We start from the raw sequence: 19,078 nt of genomic DNA, 5'->3' as shown, positions 1-19,078 counted from the left end.
TTTGACGTTTTCAGGTTTTGAACCAAACAAACAAGCTCACATCGGAAATCGCTATCTATCGGATGCAGTTTCTTTTCTCATTGTTGAGAAACCGTGTGGCTGCTTTATTTTAGCGACATCGACATCTGGTTTATAGTAGTGAGCAGTTTACATTATTTGCTGCATCAGATATGCTAAACAGGGCTTATAGTCCGTGACTGCGCGAGTCAAGATTTAATGCTATAGAAACCATATGTGTGAAGCACCAAGTATCTGGCATGTATTAAAAAGTTTGTTTATCCCCATCTGCATATCAAAAGTAACTCGAAAGAAATGAAAACGAAATTCAGGATAGCTATGGGAATGCTTTTCTGAGCATAAAATAGCCATAAAGTACTATATTGTGCAACGTAAAATGAAAGAACATGCCTATACTCAAGCTTAACACAAAAATGTACCCGAAGTCGTTTATTTCGTAGTATTAGTGCGTTATGCTCCGCAAAAATTATAAACCACGTTTGGAACTACAAAGAAACATTAAAAGTGGCCCGGATGTATTCGCTGGGTGGTATATGGCGCTCGTCTGCTGATTATGAGGACGGGGGCGCGACACAGCCGCGGCGGCCGAGTTTCGATAGAGCTGAAAAACACAGTGCCTTGTACTAGGCCGATATCGGTGCATTTTAATAAAAACCTAAGGTGGACGAAATTTCTGATGCCCTCCACCACGGCTTCATCACAGCCGATGTCGCGAAATTACAAAAGACCGTGAATGTGGCACTCGCTGAACTATGCGATGTTTCGCCTTCGCCGCCCTTGGCTGCGTACGGAGCGGGCATCCTAATGGCGGAAGACGATGCGGTTGTCTCCACCCTGCGCGGCGGTGGCGGGAGAGCGCGCGCATCAAGGCACCCTATGTTCGGCCACGGCCGCTCAATGGAGGCAAGTGCGCCTCCATTGAACGGCCGTGGCTCGGCGCTCGACGCGACGATAGCTATCTCCCTCCCTCTCGCGCTGTCAAGTAACACGCCTTCTGAACACTATGTGCGGCGTTTGCCCGTTTGTTTCGCCGCTGCCGCTCGCTACGAAAGAGGGCGTCTGGACACTGGATGTTCGGGTCATCTGGAGGATTGTGTGGGCAGGTCCACACCATGTGGTGCAGGTCTGCCTTCTCCCCGCAATATTTGCATTTGGGGCCTCCAGATCACACAAATACAGTGCCAACAATTGAGGGGTGGGAGGCTGCCCTATCCAGCTCTGGACTAGAGGCCCAACGAGCCCTCGTGTCATGGGCGCGGATAGCAGCGGCAGCCGCTCTAGTCCTCGACTAGGGACCCCCCCCCCCCCCCCCCCCCCTACACATCCCCCTCCCTTATCTCTACTCCATAAAGTTTTTCACTCACTCACTGAGGATGTTCGCATCGCCGGTCTCGGCGCTCACTGCGTAGGCGATTGGCGCGCGTTTGCAAATACTGACGCCCTGCTACCTTGCTTCAACATACGTTCATAGGCGGGCGTGTATCGAAACGTGAAAAACGAGTTCCGTGGCTCTCTCACCGCGCCGTTATGCGGACCAATGTCCACGAAGCGTTGAGATGCCGCGCTCTGCAATGGCGAGATCTTGCTTCTCAGTCCGCTTCTCTTGTGCAGTTGTGGCGAAACTCAGTATGACTTTTCTAGAAAAGATTGCTCTCCTCAATGCAAACTCTTCGAAAGAAGAAATACCAAGTTTAATGGGAACAAGTTTTCTTCCACTTAGTATATTTGCACTGGACAAATCGGAGATCTTAAACATCTACTGTGAATTATCTCAGTATGAATAAGTTTGAACATTATGCTACATTTAATGATATATCACTGAATAACTTACGTCAAGTACGATTACAGTGTACTAACTGTTGGTACTAATGAGTTGTCACTAATTTGTAAATTGCGAATAAATATTTTGCTACACCTTCATGTCATAATATGTTGGATATTAATTGCGGTGGACTAGCTAATAGTGAATTTCAAATAATTATTGCCCTCTTTTTAACTGTAACTAAATATGCAATATGCATGGTTGGAAAACTTTATAAAGTATTATATCAGGTAAATAATGGGAGGCGTTAATTAATTATCACTAATTTGTTAATTGCGAAAATATATGTATTGAAATGGTTTTAATACAGGTGAACGGACACACACGGCTCAGAAAAACCCGGAACAGTCTGCGCGCGCCTCGCTTCCTTCGCTTTTTCTTCTGCTGCTTCTCAGTGCGCCGCTACGCGGCGTAACAATTCCCCCCGGGCAAACGATTCTCGTCCTCGAGAAAATTAGGTAGATCGAAGATGGCAGCGCTTCATGCGAGCCACGTGAACAACTTGTGTCTTGCGGGATCAGCGGTTATCCGTCGTGACTTTGGCGATAACGTAATTCACGTCATTCAGTAATTGGTCCAACACTACGAAGGGGCCATCGTACTTGCAGAGGAACTTCTCATATAATCCTCGCTTGCGAATAGGCGTCCAAAGCCAGACGTAGCCTCCAGGGTAGTAAGCAACTGCACGATGATGCAGATCGTAGTGTTCTTTCGAGCGGTTTTCAGAAGCCAGTGCGCGTAAGCGGACTGTACGACGGGCTTCTTCGGCGCGGCATAGTATCTGGGAAAGAGACGCATCGTCTTTGGGGGAGAATGGGAAGATGGTGTCTAAGAAAACTTGGGAAGTTCTTGCATAGAATAAATAGAAAGGAGAATAGCCTGTAACTTCATGATTTGCAGTGTTTTAAGCGTACGTCACATACGGTAGCACCGAATCCCAGTTGCGATGGTCAGACGAGAGGTACATGGACAGCATGGTTGTCAAGGTGCGGTTGGTGCGCTCGGTGAGACCGTTGGTCTGCGGATGATACGGTGTCGAGTGTCGGTAGTGGGAACCACAAAGTCGGAGCATTTCTTCCACGACATGAGCAGTGAATTGCCGACCACGATCACTTATGATAACACGGGGTGCGCCGTGGCGAAGAATAACGGAATGCAAAAGAAACGACGAAACATCAGCAGCTTTTGCGGGAGCGAGAGCAGCGGTCTCCGCGTATCTGGTAAGATAATCAACGCAGACGATAACCCAGCGGCAGCCCTCCACAGTCTTTGGAAAAGGACCGAGCAGGTCATTTCCAATCTCTTCAAAAGGTGAGGTAGGTGGATTAACGGGTTGTAAAGGTCCGGCCAGCGTGGTGGTGCGTGCCTTAAGTCGTTGACATTTTTCTCATGTCGCAACGTATTGCTTGGTGGTCTTAATTTGTGACCAATAAAAACGCTGGCGAATTCGGTGCAGGGTACGACAGAAGCCTAGATGTCCAGAGGTAATATCATCGTGCATGACATGCAAAACTTGCGCACGGAGACTTTTTGGGACGACCAAAAGGAGGGCAGCACCGTCAACTGAGTAGTTCTTCTGGAACAAAACACCATCTTCGATAGTAAACTGCGTTGACTCTGCTCTTCCTTCTGCCTCTTGTATAAGAGGCTGTAGTGACCGGTCGTTGCATTGTTCTTGCCTAACGGTCGCCATACCAGGAAACGTCGATGCGATTGAGGCTAAACACCCGTCGAAGCTGTCTTCATCGTTAACTAAAGTCGGCAATGGGTGCCGTGACAAGCAGTCTGCATCACTGTGATGTCCATTTTTGTATGCGACACCAAAGTTGTATTCTTGCAGGCGTAATGCCCAGCGCGCCAGACGACCAGATGGATCGCAAAGTCCGATGAGCCAGCATAGCGAATGGTGGTCAGTAACTATGGTGAAGTAACGTCCATATAGGTATGGTCGGAACTTGCGCACAGCGAACACAACTGCGAGGTACTCCAATTCGGTAACTGTGCAGTTCCGTTCACATTTTGTCAACGTGCGGCTGACATATGCAACAACGTGTTCAACCCCACTATGCAGCTGCACAAGCACCGCCCCAAGACCGACGCCACTGGCGTCAGAGTGGACCTCAGTCACAGCAGAAGGGTCGAAGTGGCGCAGCAGAGGTGCTGAAGTTAGAGAAGACTTGAGCCGATTGAAAGAGGAATCGCACTCTGGGGTTCACACAAATTGTGAATCCTTGTGCAGTAGAGAAGTAAGGAGGTGGGCAAGTTGCGCAAAACCAGCAATGAAGCGACGAAAATAAGAAGAGAGGCCAAGAAAGCTCCGAAGACTTTTCAGGGTGCGTGGAGTTTCGAAGTCATGTACTGCAGCAATCTTCTGCGGATCCGGCCTGATACCATCCTCGTTGACGAGGAACCCAAGAACTAAAGTTTGTCGCTCTCCGAAATGGCACTTCTTCGAATTAAAATGAGGCCAGCTTTGCCAATGCATTCAAGAACTTTATGGAGCCTCTCTTTGTGCTCTTGGAGGTCTTTCCAAAGATGATAACATCATCAAGATAACACACGCTTATTTCCCATTTGAGGCCACGAAGGATAGTGTCCATAAATCGCTCGAACGTCGCGGGAGCGTTGCATAATCCAAAGAGCATTACATTAAATTCGTATAAATCATCTGGTGTTACAAAAGCAGTCTTCTCACGGTCGGATGGATGTAGAGGAATTTGCCAATAAACAGATCGCAAATCAACAGAGGAGAAATATGACGCCGAATGCAGACAGTCGACAGCATCATCAATGCGAGGTAACGGGTATACGTCTTTCTTTGTTATCGCATTCAAACGACGGTAGTCTACACAAAATCGCCAAGAATTGTCTTTTTTTTCGCACCAGGATCACAGGTGCGGCCCACGGACTGGAAGATTCTCCGGTGATTCCTTTGTGCAGCATTTCTTCCACCTGTTCTTGAATTATCTTGCGCTCTGCCGGGGAGACTGTAAGGTTTTTGGCGAATAGGGGGTGCGCTTCCTGTGTTAATTTTGTGCTGTAGCCGAGACGCTGGGAAATGGCTGCCCGATCCATTTGAGGCCAAAGTCGAACACTTGGGCATGAGTTGTCAAAATGTCTTGCAGATAACAACGTTCACTAGATGGGAGTGATTTGTTGACCGTGCCCTCAAACTCAGCACAATATTCAGACGTGTCTTTCGCGGCTCCTCTGCAATCGGAAATAATTCCAACGGTATGAGTCACATAATTCTCAAATCTCGCGAAAGTCAAACGAGAAGGAAGATGAGCAGGCTCTTCTGACGCGTTCACAGCCCAGAGGTATGCGCGGCCATCCTCCGCCTCCACGACCGTAGCGTGGCGCCAAACTGTTTTTCTTTTTTTTTTTTCGCTCCATTCGAGACATCTGGCTCGACGACTATTGAATGTTTACCCATGAAGGATTCAGATGACTTCACGGGAGAAACGTCGCCGTCATCGCAGGCAGCCGCACATCTTCCTTCATGGCGAGAACTCCTTGATGACTCTGAGACGTGTTATCTACTAATGCGGGGATAATGTTCGGCTGCAAACAAATTTCACCGGCACTAAAGTCTAAAGTCGCACCACACTCGCGCAAAAAGTCAACACCCAAGATAACGTCATGCGTGTCACGTCAATATAACGAATTCTGTCCTATAGCACTCGTCACCAATTACAACTGAAACTGAGCACAGGCCAACCGGAACTAAAGTCTCACCCCCAACTCCACAAAACGTAGTGTTTTTGTCCCCCACAAACATAACTTTCTGTCGAAGGCGGTTCTTAAATGAAAGGCTCATAACTGACACAGCGGCACCAGTGTCAACCAAAGCATCCGTTTTAACATTTTCTACACACACTGACACTTTGTTCTTTAGCATGACGATAGGTAGAGGTATGCGTGAAATTGACCGTCCGGCGACCTTACCTCCATCGGTCGCACCACCTAGTTTCGCAGCGGTGGAGAAACAAAGCGGCTACGTGGGGATGGCGAACGGGGTTGTCGCTGCGGTGGGGGAGGGGGGGGGGGGTGATGCTGCGATCGGACACAGGGGAGTCATTCCGTGCGTGGCGTTGAGGGGAAGAGGGCCGATAGAAGGTAGCGGGTGGCTGCTGCTCCCACTGGGCACCATTCGTGAAGCGCGGTGCTCGTTGGACAGGGGGTCGGGTAAATTGACGACGCGGGCAAAAGCGGAAGATATGTCCGCTGCCCCCACAGCCGTAACATACGGGTGGCTGGCGGCTCTGGTAGTTCACTTCAGGATCCCTTGGAGGCCGAGATGGGGCGACAGAAGAGCGACGAGGAGCACCACGAGGCACTTCATCCGGATGGGCTTGACGCTGCTGGAAATAAGGGTGCGATGTTGGTTGCAGGGTCCGCTCCACGCCGTTGTTTAAGGTGGTTGGCCGTTATTTTTTGCAGCCCATGGCGTGCGTTGCTCCCATACGGACCTCGATGTCGGGTGGTAGGGTGCATCGAAATTTGTACGTTGCCGCTGAATATCCAGCTCCTCGCGTATAATCCTCCTGACCATAGAAGCGATGTCTTCAGCCTCCGGAATGTCGATACTGGCAACAGTTGTCACATTTGAAAGACGGCCAAATTTGGGCGCTATGCGACGTGCCTTTAACGCCTGAAATGCCCGGCACTACTTGATGACATCTGCAACTGTGGCAAGGGTGTCCCGCGAAATAAGGAAGTTGTACACATCCTCAGCAATCCGCTTCAGAAGGTGCCCTACCTTGTCTTCTTCTGACATCTGCCGGTTTACAATGCGACAAAGTTTCAATATTTCTTCGATATAACGTGTGCATGTCTCACCGGGTAGCTGGGCTCTCTGGGAAAGCTGATGCTCAGCACGTTCCTTCTTCGCTAGGGTATCCCCAAATGACTTCGTAATTTCTTCAACAAATCGGTCTCAGGTCGTCAGGATTTCTTCGTGGTTATCAAACCACGTCAGAGCCGTGCCAGCGAGGAAGAAGACAACATTGTACAGACGTGCGATCGAATTCCAGCGGTTGTACTTGCTGCATCTTTCGTAATGTCGGAGCCATTCCTCAACGTCATCTTCGGGCTCACCGTGGAACGTACGCGGCTCTCGCTGGTGGGGAAAGGCCGTCGTCTCTTCAGGTCGCTGTTCATGAGTCTGCGTCGTGCGGATGGTAGCCATTGAAATGTACCGTTGAGGAGATAAAGGTGGCAAACCTGCTACACGTCGGCTGTGACGAGGTACTGGCGGATCCAGAACGTCTTTACCCAGCACCTAGCACCAAATGTAACGGATGAAATGGTTTTAATACAGGTGAACGGACGCACACGGCTCAGAAAAACCCGGAACAGTCTGCGCGCGCCTCGCTTTCTCCGCTTCTTCTTCTGCTGCTTCTCAGTGCGCCGCTACGCGGTGTAACAATATATATATATATATATATATATATATATATATATATATATATATGTATATATAAATGAAGGGGAAATGAGGGTACTCGTGCCTTTATCTCCTCAACGGTACATTTCCTTCTTTCCTTCATATATATATATTACACTACAACCTCAAGTTACATATCATTGGATAGCTTATGTCGAGTATTATTGCACAGAATTAATAATATGGGTTATTTATCGCTAATTTGTTATTGCCATAGACACAGTTCGCCACAATACACCAGATTTAGCCTAATTCAGATCAAGATACTGTAATCCTTACTGATCATTCTTGATAGTGGGGTACAATTATACACAACATAAGCTATTCAAAGATATATAACTTGAACATTTAGCATGGCACTCAATGTTTAATTGCAATTAACAATTTAGCGATAATTAACGCCCATTATCAGTTCTGTGCAACAATAACTCGGCATAAGCTATCCAATGATATATAAATTCAGGTTGTAGCGTAACATATATATATATTTAATCGCAATTAACAAATAAGCAATAATTAACACCTACTTGTAGATCTGTGCAATGATACTCAACATATGCTATCAATTGATATATAAGCTGAGGTTGTAGTGTATTATATATTTAATCGCAATTAACAAACTAGTGATAAATAATTAACCCATATTATTAGTTCTGTGCAATAATACTCGGCATAAGCTACCCAATGATACGTATTTTGAGGTTTTAGTGTAACATACATATTTATTTCTAATTACCAAATTAGTACTAAATAATTAACGCCTATTACTAGTTCTGTGCAATAATACTCGATATAAGCTATTTAATGATACGTAACATAAAGTAGTAGTGTACCATATATATGTAATTGCAATTAACAAATTAGCGATAATATTTTAGCGCCTACCAATCATTATTTGCTATAATACTACGTACAAGTTTTCCAACCATGCATGACTTCATGGTGTAGCATATTTTATACTTAGTTGCAATTAACAAAAGAGTGATGAATTATTGGAAAGTACAATTAGCTAGTCCAGCGAAATTATACTCTGCATAGCTATCCAGCAGTTTATACTTGAAGTTGTAGCGAAATATTTAATCGCAAATTACAAATTAGTGACAGCTTATTAATATCCACAATTAGTACAGTGTTATCATACTTGATAAGCTATCCAGTGATATATTATTAAATGTAGCATAATGTTCAAATTTATTCTCACTGACATAATTCACAGTAGACGTTTAAGGTCTCCGATTTGTCAACTGCAACTGTACTAGACAAAATGGCCAATGGTAGAACATTTGTTTCCATTAAACTTGGTATTTCTTCTTTCGAAGAGTTTGCATTGAGGAGAGCAGACTTTTCTAAAAAAGTCATACTGAGTTTCGCCACAACTGCACAAGAGAAGCGGACTGAGTAGCAAGGTCTCGCCACTGCAGACCGCGGCATCTGAGTGCTCCGTGGACATAGGTCCGATAACAGTGCGGCGAGAGACAGGCACGACACTCGTTTTTCGCGTCTCGATGCACGTACGGCGTTGAACGTATGTTGGAGGAAGGTAGCAGGGAGCCAGTATTTGCAAACGCGCGCCGAGACTGGTGATGCAAATATCCAGAGATCAGACGCCCTCTTTCGTAGCGAGCGGCGGCGGCGAAACCATAGAGGAAGAAAGGCGAAACGGACGAACGCCGCACATAGAGTTCCGAAGGCGTGTTACTTTACAGCGCGCGAGACGGAGGGAGAAAGCTGTCGTAACATAGGGCACCCTCGTACTATAGTGCTCTAGAAGATTGGGCAGTGTGTCGACCGCGCCGCGAAATGCATGGGAGCAAGGGGCCGCTTTTGCGATGACGGAGGCGCCGCAGCGCAGAGGGCGCCACCAGCAACTGGTGTGTCAGCCGTCCGGGCGCCCGCGTATGCGCGCTGAGCGGCGGGGCGGATACCGCGCGGTCTGTACGTTCTTGTTTGCATGTGCGTCGTCTCAAGCTGTTCGCGACAAGATTTTACTAATATGCCGGTTAACGGTGCTCAGTACTGTAAGCAATCACCTAATTTATATTCCATTTTGGCCGTCGGCAACACCTCGGGGAAGTAACATGACAGGAGTTGGCTCCGAAGAAAACAGCTTGGAGAGGGCCGGCGTACGACTCGCACAGCACACTTCACTCACCGTACAGCTTGCTTTAGCATTCATAAAGCACCTAATTCACGTCCAGAAATGTAGTCGATTTGAAAAGAGGGCAGTGTGAAGGCAGGATGTATGAAGAAGTGAAACATACAACACGTGCGTTCGAGCACTGGCTAAATTAAACTGGTCACAGTAACCCCATCATCAAAACAGTCCAAAATGGTACATTCCGGTGTTTCCCACGCCAACTATGCCTACTACAGTACGTCACTGAAGCCACAAGAGAAGTCGGAATTCAGTTGGAATGAAATAAATGTGGACTACCCCGCATGGAGGTAGAGATGACCTAATTCTGCAAGAAAATGTTTCCATTCTAGTGTGCGCAAGCCACCGGTAATATACAAGTCATTGCCTCCAGAAGATAGCTCTGGTCCTGTTTTATGTACATACAAAATAAAAAAAAAATGAATAGCTTTGAAAAAGAAATAACGACGGAAAATAGAGGACGCAGAGGCTCCCGCTTCCGCTAGATCATCCTTCTGCGAAAGAGAGGTTGTGAGGCCGGCACGGTTTCTCACCACGAACAAAAATAGCGCTATAGGTTCGAAGCTAGGTCGCAATTTACTCAAACATTTGGCTCGGATGCACGGTCCTTTTCGACTGCAATTTGCACTTCAGATTTTGCAAACTTCCTGTAAAATGTGAAGGTTCAAAAAGTTTACCTACTTGGAGCACCAGAAAAGCTCCCACTTGAAGCAATGAAATTTAATGTGTTTTTGCGGCTTCGCTCTTTGCGAAGTAAGCGAATGACGACTAGAGTTTCCAAAGGTAAAATAATTAAAATCCCTTGGAAGTATTTCACGCGTAATATTTAACCTTGTTAACAATTATACTCTGGTTAGTATTGCAAAGAGCACCCGCGGCAAGTAGCCCGATTATATATAGTCCGGTAAGCAGTAATTGCAAGTATATCCAGTCGATTACTCATATTTCATACCACACACTCAAAGAATAAACAGGCATTATGTCCGCATTTGATTTCGGCATTATATTAATTGCTTGCGTATTAGGTGCTCGTCATGTTTTTCGCATTTTTCCGATTTCTCTCGGTGCGCGCCAAGAACTGCATCATACCTGCCAATTCGACGTGCAATTATCAGTGCTTTTATTTTTTGTTTGTTTGCTCTGTACCATTTGATGCCAGTAAAGCGTAATGAGATTGGCGGTAGGGAAAAACAGTCAGACGTTCCACCAGTGACGAAGGACGAGGTCAAGAAAGCACTAGAAACTATGAAAAGGGGGAAATCAGCTGGAGAGGAACAGATAACTACAGATTTGCTGAAGGACGGGGGGGATATCGTGCTAGAAAAACTGGCCACCCTGTATACGCAGTGCCTGGTGTCATCGACGGTACCGGAAGCATGGAAGAATGCAAACATTATCCTCATTCACAAGAAAGGGGACTCTAAGGACCTTAAAGATTACAGACCAATCAGCTTACTGTCTGTTACGTATAAGGTATTTACTAAGGTAATCGCTAAAAGAATCAGGACAACCTTAGACTGCAATCAAGCAAAGGATCAAGCAGGGTTTCGGAAACGGTACTCTACTATCGATCATATCCATACCATCAATCAGGTGATAGAAAAATGCGCGGAATATAACCAGCCCTTATACATAGCATTCATTGATTACGAAAAAGCATTTGACTCAGTTGAAACCTCGGCGGTGATGCAGGCATTGCGAAATCAGGGGGTAGACGAGCCGTACGTGAAAGTGCTGGAAGATATATATAGTGGCTGCACAGCAACCATAGTTCTGCATAAAGAAAGTAACAAAATTCCCATAAAGAAAGGTGTTAGGCAAGGAGACACAATCTCCCCAGTACTATTCACAGCTTGTTTAGAGGAAGTATTCAGAGACTTGGAATGGGAGCAGTTAGGGATAAGGCTAGATGGAGAATACCTCAGTAATCTGCGATTTGCTGATGACATTGCCTTGCTAAGCAACTCGGGAGATGAACTGCAAATAATGATTGATGACCTAGACAGGAAAAGTAGAAAGGTAGGCTTGAAAATCAATATGCAGAAGACTAAGGTAATGTTCAACAGCCTCGGGAAGGAACAGGAGTTTACATTAGGTAGCGAAATACTGGAAGTAGTAGGCGAATATATCTACTTAGGACAGGTAGTAACCGCAGATCCGGACCATGAAAAGGAAATAACAAGAAGAATAAGATTGGGATGGAGCGCATTTGGCAAGCACTCGCAGATTATGACTAGCAGCTTACCGGTATCGCTCAAGAGGAAAGTATACAACAGTTGCATCTTGCCTGTACTCACCTATGGGGCTGAAACGTGGAGGCTAACCAAGAGAGTTCTACTTAAGTTGAGGACAACCCAGAGGGCTATGGAACGAAAAATGGTGGGGGTAACATTAAGAGATAGAAAGCGTGCAGAGTGGGTCAGAGAAATAACTCAAGTTAACGACATTCTAGTGGAAATTAAGAAGAAGAAATGGACATGGGCAGGACATGTAGTGCGAAGAGAGGATAACCGATGGTCGCTGAGGGTAACAAACTGGATTCCAAGGGAAGGAAAGCGCAGCAGGGGGCGGCAGAAAGTTAGGTGGGCGGATGAGATTAAGAAGTTCGCAGGGGTCAAGTGGATGCAGCTAGCACAGAACCGGGTTAAGTGGAGAGATATGGGAGAGGCCTTCGCCCTGCAGTGGGTATAATCAGGCTTATGATGATGATGATCATGATGATGATGATGATGATGAAAGCGTCCGCACTTAAGTGCTCACTATGAACGTATTACGTATGTGACAGGTTTAATTTTTCACATTTTATTTAAAGTAATGCCGTAACTGTACTTGACTTTTTGTTTGTTTGTTTTTTGTTTCATCTAAACAGCTGGGTCACCCTTTGGTTAGTGCCCGCAAACAAATGTCCGTGATATACGTATATGTCCATCATCATCAGCAGCAGCCTGATTATACCCACTGCAGGGCGAAGGCCTCTCCCATATTTCTAGCTCTTCTTAACCCGGTTCTGTGCTAGCTGCATCCACTTGACCCTTGCGAACTTCTTAATCTCATCCGCCCACCTAACTTTCTGTCGCCCCCTGCTACGCTTTCCTTCCCTTGAAATCCAGTTTGTTATACCCTCAGCGACCATCGGTTATCCTCTCTTCGCACTACATGTTCTGCCCATGTCCATTTCTTCTTCTTAATTTCTACTAGAATGTCGGTAACTTGAGTTATTTCTCTGACCCACTCTGCACGCTTTCTATCTCTTAATGTTACCCCTACCATTTTTCGTTCCATAGCCCTCTGGTTGTCCTCAACTTAAGTAGACCTCTCTTGGTTAGCCTCCACGTTTCAGCCCCATAGGTAATGTTAACGTTAATCACGAACAAAGAATAAATGCTTGAATCGCGTATACCTTGTTTATTGTTTTTTTTTGCCGGTAAATACCACAGTGCTTTAAATTAGTACGGTAGTGAATAAATGTGTTTTGCTCGCACACTGTATTTGTAATTTATATAAGCGGTGATTAGGGCACATAAAGAACACCTATTAAAGAGATATATTACATATTACTGGCGATTTAAGATAAACGTTGATATGTAGTAATAAGCGCAAGCTGCAAAATGTAAGCAGGTGTTCGTAAATGAGGTTTGTAAAAAATAGGTGTCCATAAAGAGGCCTTACGAAGCACAAGCTTTGATTCGCATATGTACACTGTTTTTCTCCGCGTGTTAATAGCGCTCCTGGGCAGTAGCCTTTACTCCCTTACGGGAAAAACGAATGCAAAACACCACGATTCGTTGCAAACATTAAGCACAAATTGCTGATCTGGACGATTTGTAACTGTCCGCAGGAAGAAATGTTGAGTTTCAGTTAACGATTGAAACATCGCGCGCTGCTCCGAAGGACAACCCAAGCGTGTACGATGTCTCCAGATAGACGTAAAAGAACGGCAGGGATCTTAAGCACCTGGAATAAGTCGCCTCTTTATTAATTATCACACTAATTGCGTAGCGTCTGAAAATCGAACCAAAGAGAACCGCACCCCTCCTCTGTACCCCCGCTATCCCGCGGCCGCTACGCGCCGAGCGGCGGACGTGGCACCCCTGTTGCACGTCGCGCCCTCTCGCGGGAGTCGGTTCTTGTCATCGCAAAAGCGGCCCGCTCTCCGGCGCCGGTCGTCACACTGCCCAATAATCTAGAGCACTATACTCGTACCGAGCGCCGGGCAAAGATAGCAGCGCCGCGGTGCGGCCCGGCAGCCGCTCCGCGAACTGAAGCCGTGGGCCGTGTATTTTTGAAAACCACTGTACATGTCCACTTGGCTACATCAAAAAGTAGTGACTAACATTCTCCCTGAAGGAACGACTGTTCATGTCAGTCCTAAATCCAGGGTCCTAAGACATGTGTATCGTGGAATCTGGCCACCTGCCGATAATGCTCGAAGCATATATGGCTGGACCTTGTTTTGTAGTATTTGTAAAATGTTTTGTTCGTTGTAAAGTTTTGCATTTCTTTACTGCATCGTACATGGTCATTATCGGCTGTCGTCTACCAGTTATATTAATCCAGCGCGTCGCACATCCACAAGGAATTATGAACTAAACCTTAGCACCTATTTTGCCAGAAGTGATACATTTAAACACAGGTTTTTCCCTCGTACGATCGAGGCATGGAACAGAATACCTGAATCACATCGTTCCCTCCCATTGCATGAATTTGTTAGGGCAATCAGCCAATGTTATTCACTGCCTTTATACCCTGAATTTAATGATTAGTTTGTTTCTGCATTTGTTTGATTGTTTGTTGATATTGAACTGTATGATTACCTTACATTTTTTTCTTTTCCTTTTGTCATTTCTTAAAATATGCACTCCCCCACCCCACTCCTGCTATAGCTCCAGATGGAACTGCAGTATGTACAAATAAATAAAATAAATAAATATATGTGTATAACCTTTCTTGTATCTAATAGAGCATTTCGTGCGCCAAAAACATCTAGTACAGGTCATTGCTCCATATATTCAAAATAACAGTTCTCACACCTTTCGGAACACTGCAATGCCGTAAAGTTATGACCTTTGAAAATAACTGCTTTGAAAGCGCTCATGTTGTTCGCATATGCCATTCCTGTAAACCTGTGTCACTTTGATTTCACAGTTCCTTATTGCACATTTTCTTCAGACTCTTCCTTCAGTAAAGCATTTGAAAAGTTAGTGGCAATGTACTAACCTCTTGCGACCCGCCAAAGCTTATTAGGATGAATAAGTGACTGAACCTTATTTTCAATTAAGAGGATAGGGTAAAAATACCTATGGCGCTTTTCTTCTTCTGTACATGTCATTAACCAAACAAATATGGGTAGGAAATGAGGACGTTTTATTTTCTCTCAAGTAGTCTGTCAGGTAAAAAAAAAACGTACAGCTAATTCTCCACTAACTAAAACTACAAACTAAGAAGAGAAAACATTCTACTCAACATTGTTTAGTCATAGTGGCTGTTGGCTACATAAAGAGCTGCTAAGTTCCTTTCTGTTGTCTGCCCTGTAACTTAACGACAGCTTCGGTTATGGTATTCTTGATGCAATTGGCATTATAAGGAGGTTCTCACACTGCTTTGCTGCTTCATCGCATTCCACATGACAGGTACGGTAATGCTGGTAATTCTACATCCGTTGCTGTAGTCAAGCGTGGCACTAATACACTCAGCGTTAAGACCGATGTCTCCATAGCTCAGTTGGAAGATCCATGTCTGCACTTTGGACTTGGGTTTAGGACAAACTGTTTCTCAGGCACGAATGCAGTTGGAACACAGGCATACTGCCTTTGGCAGCATTGCATGTTGTGTATGAAATGGCATAGTGTGCAGGAGTACAAAGCACTTTCTGTACAATGTAGCAAATGCTTCACATCTTAAGGACTGTCTGCTGACTTTTTCCAACTATATATTTTTTTATCGCAATCGAACACTCAGAGTCCAGATAAAAAAATATACCTAGCTGTAGGGGTGAGAAACACGGCAGGACGTTTTAAAATGTAAATTTCCAGAAATAGAAATTTTGCTCTAAACATCTTCGAAACTTGACAATAAAGGATAATGTAACTGCCCGCTGCCTAGATTGCGGGCAGTAACGAGCCCATCATTAAAATGAAGATCAGTGATGCAGTGATGCCCATCACACAACCTAAGGGGTATGTACAGTCCCCTTGTTTTTCTAAGTCAGCTCCTTAATGAATGTTATTTTTTTTGCACACTACTGAGAATGTTATTAATAGCGCCGGGAGACGAGCATGTACGCAAAGGGACACATTGTCTTTAGCTGGCTTGTGGTGGAAAGAACCATGACTTCCTCATGAAAGAAAGTACGGCGAATACATTAACAATCCTGGCTTCAAAGCGATAGAGCCACGGTGCAAGTGTAACAATCGTGCCACAAGATGGAAGCGACGCTATGTGATCCCCAACGGAAACCTGTGCCTTGCTGTTTGGCGGCGACATAAGGCAGCATGCTTGCAGTTGTAAGGATTTTGCAATGTCTCGCACACAATAATGCATCATTGGATGCTCAATCCACCTGCGTGAAGTGCCCACCGGAGGTGAAATTCTACCATTTATTCCAATACCAGCAGGAGCACTGGGAATTTTTGTGTGCGTTATATAAAAGGCTGCACGTGTATAGATTTATGTTGATCTGTTATGTCATGGTGCAAAGGTGCACATGTTTTACACTATTCTTAGGTTTGCTAGTAACCTGAAATGCCATATAGTTTCTCGACACATTTTATGCAGTCCTTGTCCTTTAGTTGCTTTTTTTTTCATAGGGCAATCAGCCTCTGCTCTTGTGTAAAGTGAAGTACTCATTTGCAATTTCTCATCAATGTCAGAGTCGAAAGTATTGCTTGTCCTATGTGACACATCAACAAAAATAAATATAACAACTACTTCTCCTCTATAGTCTTGGATACAGTTTAAGTCTGCAGTAAATGCCACGCACAAATTTCTTCGTCACAGAAAATAGTCTGTTTAAGGTCTTCCTGGTTACCTAAATAAAAAACTAACCATCAGACAGAATTACAAGCTGAAGAATGCTATCAATGCTTTTGGCTTGATTGGTGTACTCAAACATCAAAAACTGAATCTGTTTACCGTTCAGCGGAGTAAAACACACGCCGAGAAGCATTCATTGGTCATTGTTAGCAACTGCTGTTTTCTTTAAGTTGTATCCTGCTTGTACCATCCATGTACACCCCCCATCCACCCCTCAAACCTTAGAAATTTAAATGAAATCACAACAAAACAGTCTACCACCCGTCAGCAAAAATAAAAAAAAAAGAAAAAAAAAACATTAACAAAATAACGGGCGGCCGCCACTAGAGCTCCGAGAACTCCTGCTCGCTAAGGAGGCGATATGCCTGCTCCAGGTGGAACCAGACCTCCATCCATACTTTTGCAAGCACTTCGTGAATTCCCAGGTTTTGGCACCTGTCCTCTCCCCTTGTCGACCATAACCCCTGACTGCTCATTGGAGGGTCAAATTCTAAAGTTAAAGCTCAGCTACTTTGGTCATCTGATGAGAAGAGAGGAGTCGCTGGAGAAAGATTTGATGTTGGGAAAGGTTGAGGGTCGCCGGAGAAGGGGTAGGCAGCGAACGCGATGGTTAGATGGCATTCTCGAGGCATTGCAGATGAAGCTATGTGATGTTAAGAAGATAGTGAGAGACCGGAAAGCGTGGCGTGACATGGTCCATAGGGTCACGAAGAGTCGGACACGACTGAACGCCTGAACTGAACTCTCCCCTAATTTTAGTTTCTGGGGGAGCCCCTTAAGATAATTTAAATAAGATGACTAATGTTTCATTACAGCTCTATTTTGAAACACTCAGTTAATAATTATAAATATAGCTATTAGTTATATAAGGCTGGTCATATCTATCACAGCTAAGAAAAATATTTTGCCATGGCAATGCCGCCATCATCCCCAGCTTAGAGAAAATAGAAATTCCTGCAAAACAGATATTCTGTTACTATTGTCATCACAAAGGAAAAGCTACAGAAATATGCCAGTATTTTTACTCTTCTCCAGCAGCAAACAGCCCCTTATTGTATTGCTAAGTACTATTAGAAATTTCATATGTTTAGTAAGGAAGCAGACAGAATTACAGAAAACGCACCCACAGTCGCATTACTTGAGAAATTAGAATGAAGGTAATGCCTTCACTTGGTGCCTTGGCTGGGCTGTACACAGCTGATAGATTTTGGCGGGCAGTATGTAAAAAAAAAAAAAAAAAAAGGAAAGTAGTAAACTTCGGAGATTCACTGAAGTACAGATGCCTGTGGGACTAATGTGAAAGCACTCACTTTTTTTTGTCCAAGTTATCGATTAGATATAGAATAGCTTCTCAGCTTTATTTCACATACTTTCAGATAAAAATAATTTCTGCGCTGCTGCTTCCCTAAAGGGACACTGCAGACAGCTTTATCCTACTCATCTAAAAAAAAAAATCATTATATGGGATCTTCCGGGTAGGTTGATATTTTTTCTGTAGCAAGGGGTGCATTTACTACTCCAAAAACATTTAAAATGTACCATTTATTTTCCCCTGCCATTTGATTTGCACCTGTGGTGTCGTGACCATGCAAAAGAACTATTTGTAGAGTAAGCTTAGCGAATCAATCAACATGAGCCGAGTGAAATTTGCAGGCGAAAGGCGGGAAGTGATGGAAAGCTCTAGACCTAGGCTGGTAGTGCATCGCACGCATTAAGACACAACATTTGCTTTGCTCTCACAGAAAGACGTAGAACAGTCTGAAAAATTGTGGCCTGTAGCACAGCACAGCTGCCCAAGATGGAGTTACGGACTCGGCCGATGGAAGCTCCTAGCGTTACCATCTACTCCCTTCCCCTCCGACTTACAAGACTAGTAGAATGAGGGAATAATTACTCATAAGCATCCACCACAGCACTGCGATATGGCTGTAAAGAAAAGCTATGCAGCTTTATCAAAATCCTTCTTAGCCTCAGCACGCACTCTACATCTGTAAAAAGCCAAGAATGAACTAAATCGATGGATGGTGTTGCAATCTGTGCCGATGAACACAAAGCAGAATCAACGCAAACTTGAAAAAAAAAACAAAAAAAAAACAATGTTTTATTATGCATTGTTCCTTACACAAAACGAAACCTGCGGCAGACATCATTTTAACGGTGCGGCGCGTGAGACTGTACACTGAAGCACGCACCTGCCTCTTCTGAGTGGGCCCTGTATGGCCAAAAATCGCCGGTCACAATATGGCGCCCAGGGAAGGAAGAGAAAGGCAGTGCCTGAATTAGCGGCATAACCGCCTTAAAATAGACAGTCTTCGTGAAGCAGCCATAGAGCCTAGAGCATATTGACATGAGGCAGGTTTTCTGGATTGAAGAAAATATACCCAATCGCCTCAGATTCAATAGTACGCATGGTAGAACAAATATTGCATGAACATTTTCGCCGATGCGTAAGTAATCAAACTCTTGCACTGAACTTAAAAACAAAAAGCGCTTTTAGTGATCCTGAAGATACATATATATTTTATTAGATGCAAACAGTAAGCGAATGCATATATTCGGGGTGTTGTTTTCAAATACTGCTCACTTACTATGCGTCTCCGAA

The sequence above is a fragment of the Amblyomma maculatum genome, chromosome 1 (genome assembly GCF_055883805.1).
Source record: "Amblyomma maculatum isolate TAMU_Amacu chromosome 1, ASM5588380v1, whole genome shotgun sequence".
NCBI classification, from domain to species: Eukaryota; Metazoa; Arthropoda; class Arachnida; order Ixodida; family Ixodidae; genus Amblyomma; species Amblyomma maculatum.
Note: the sequence above shows the minus strand (reverse complement) of the source record.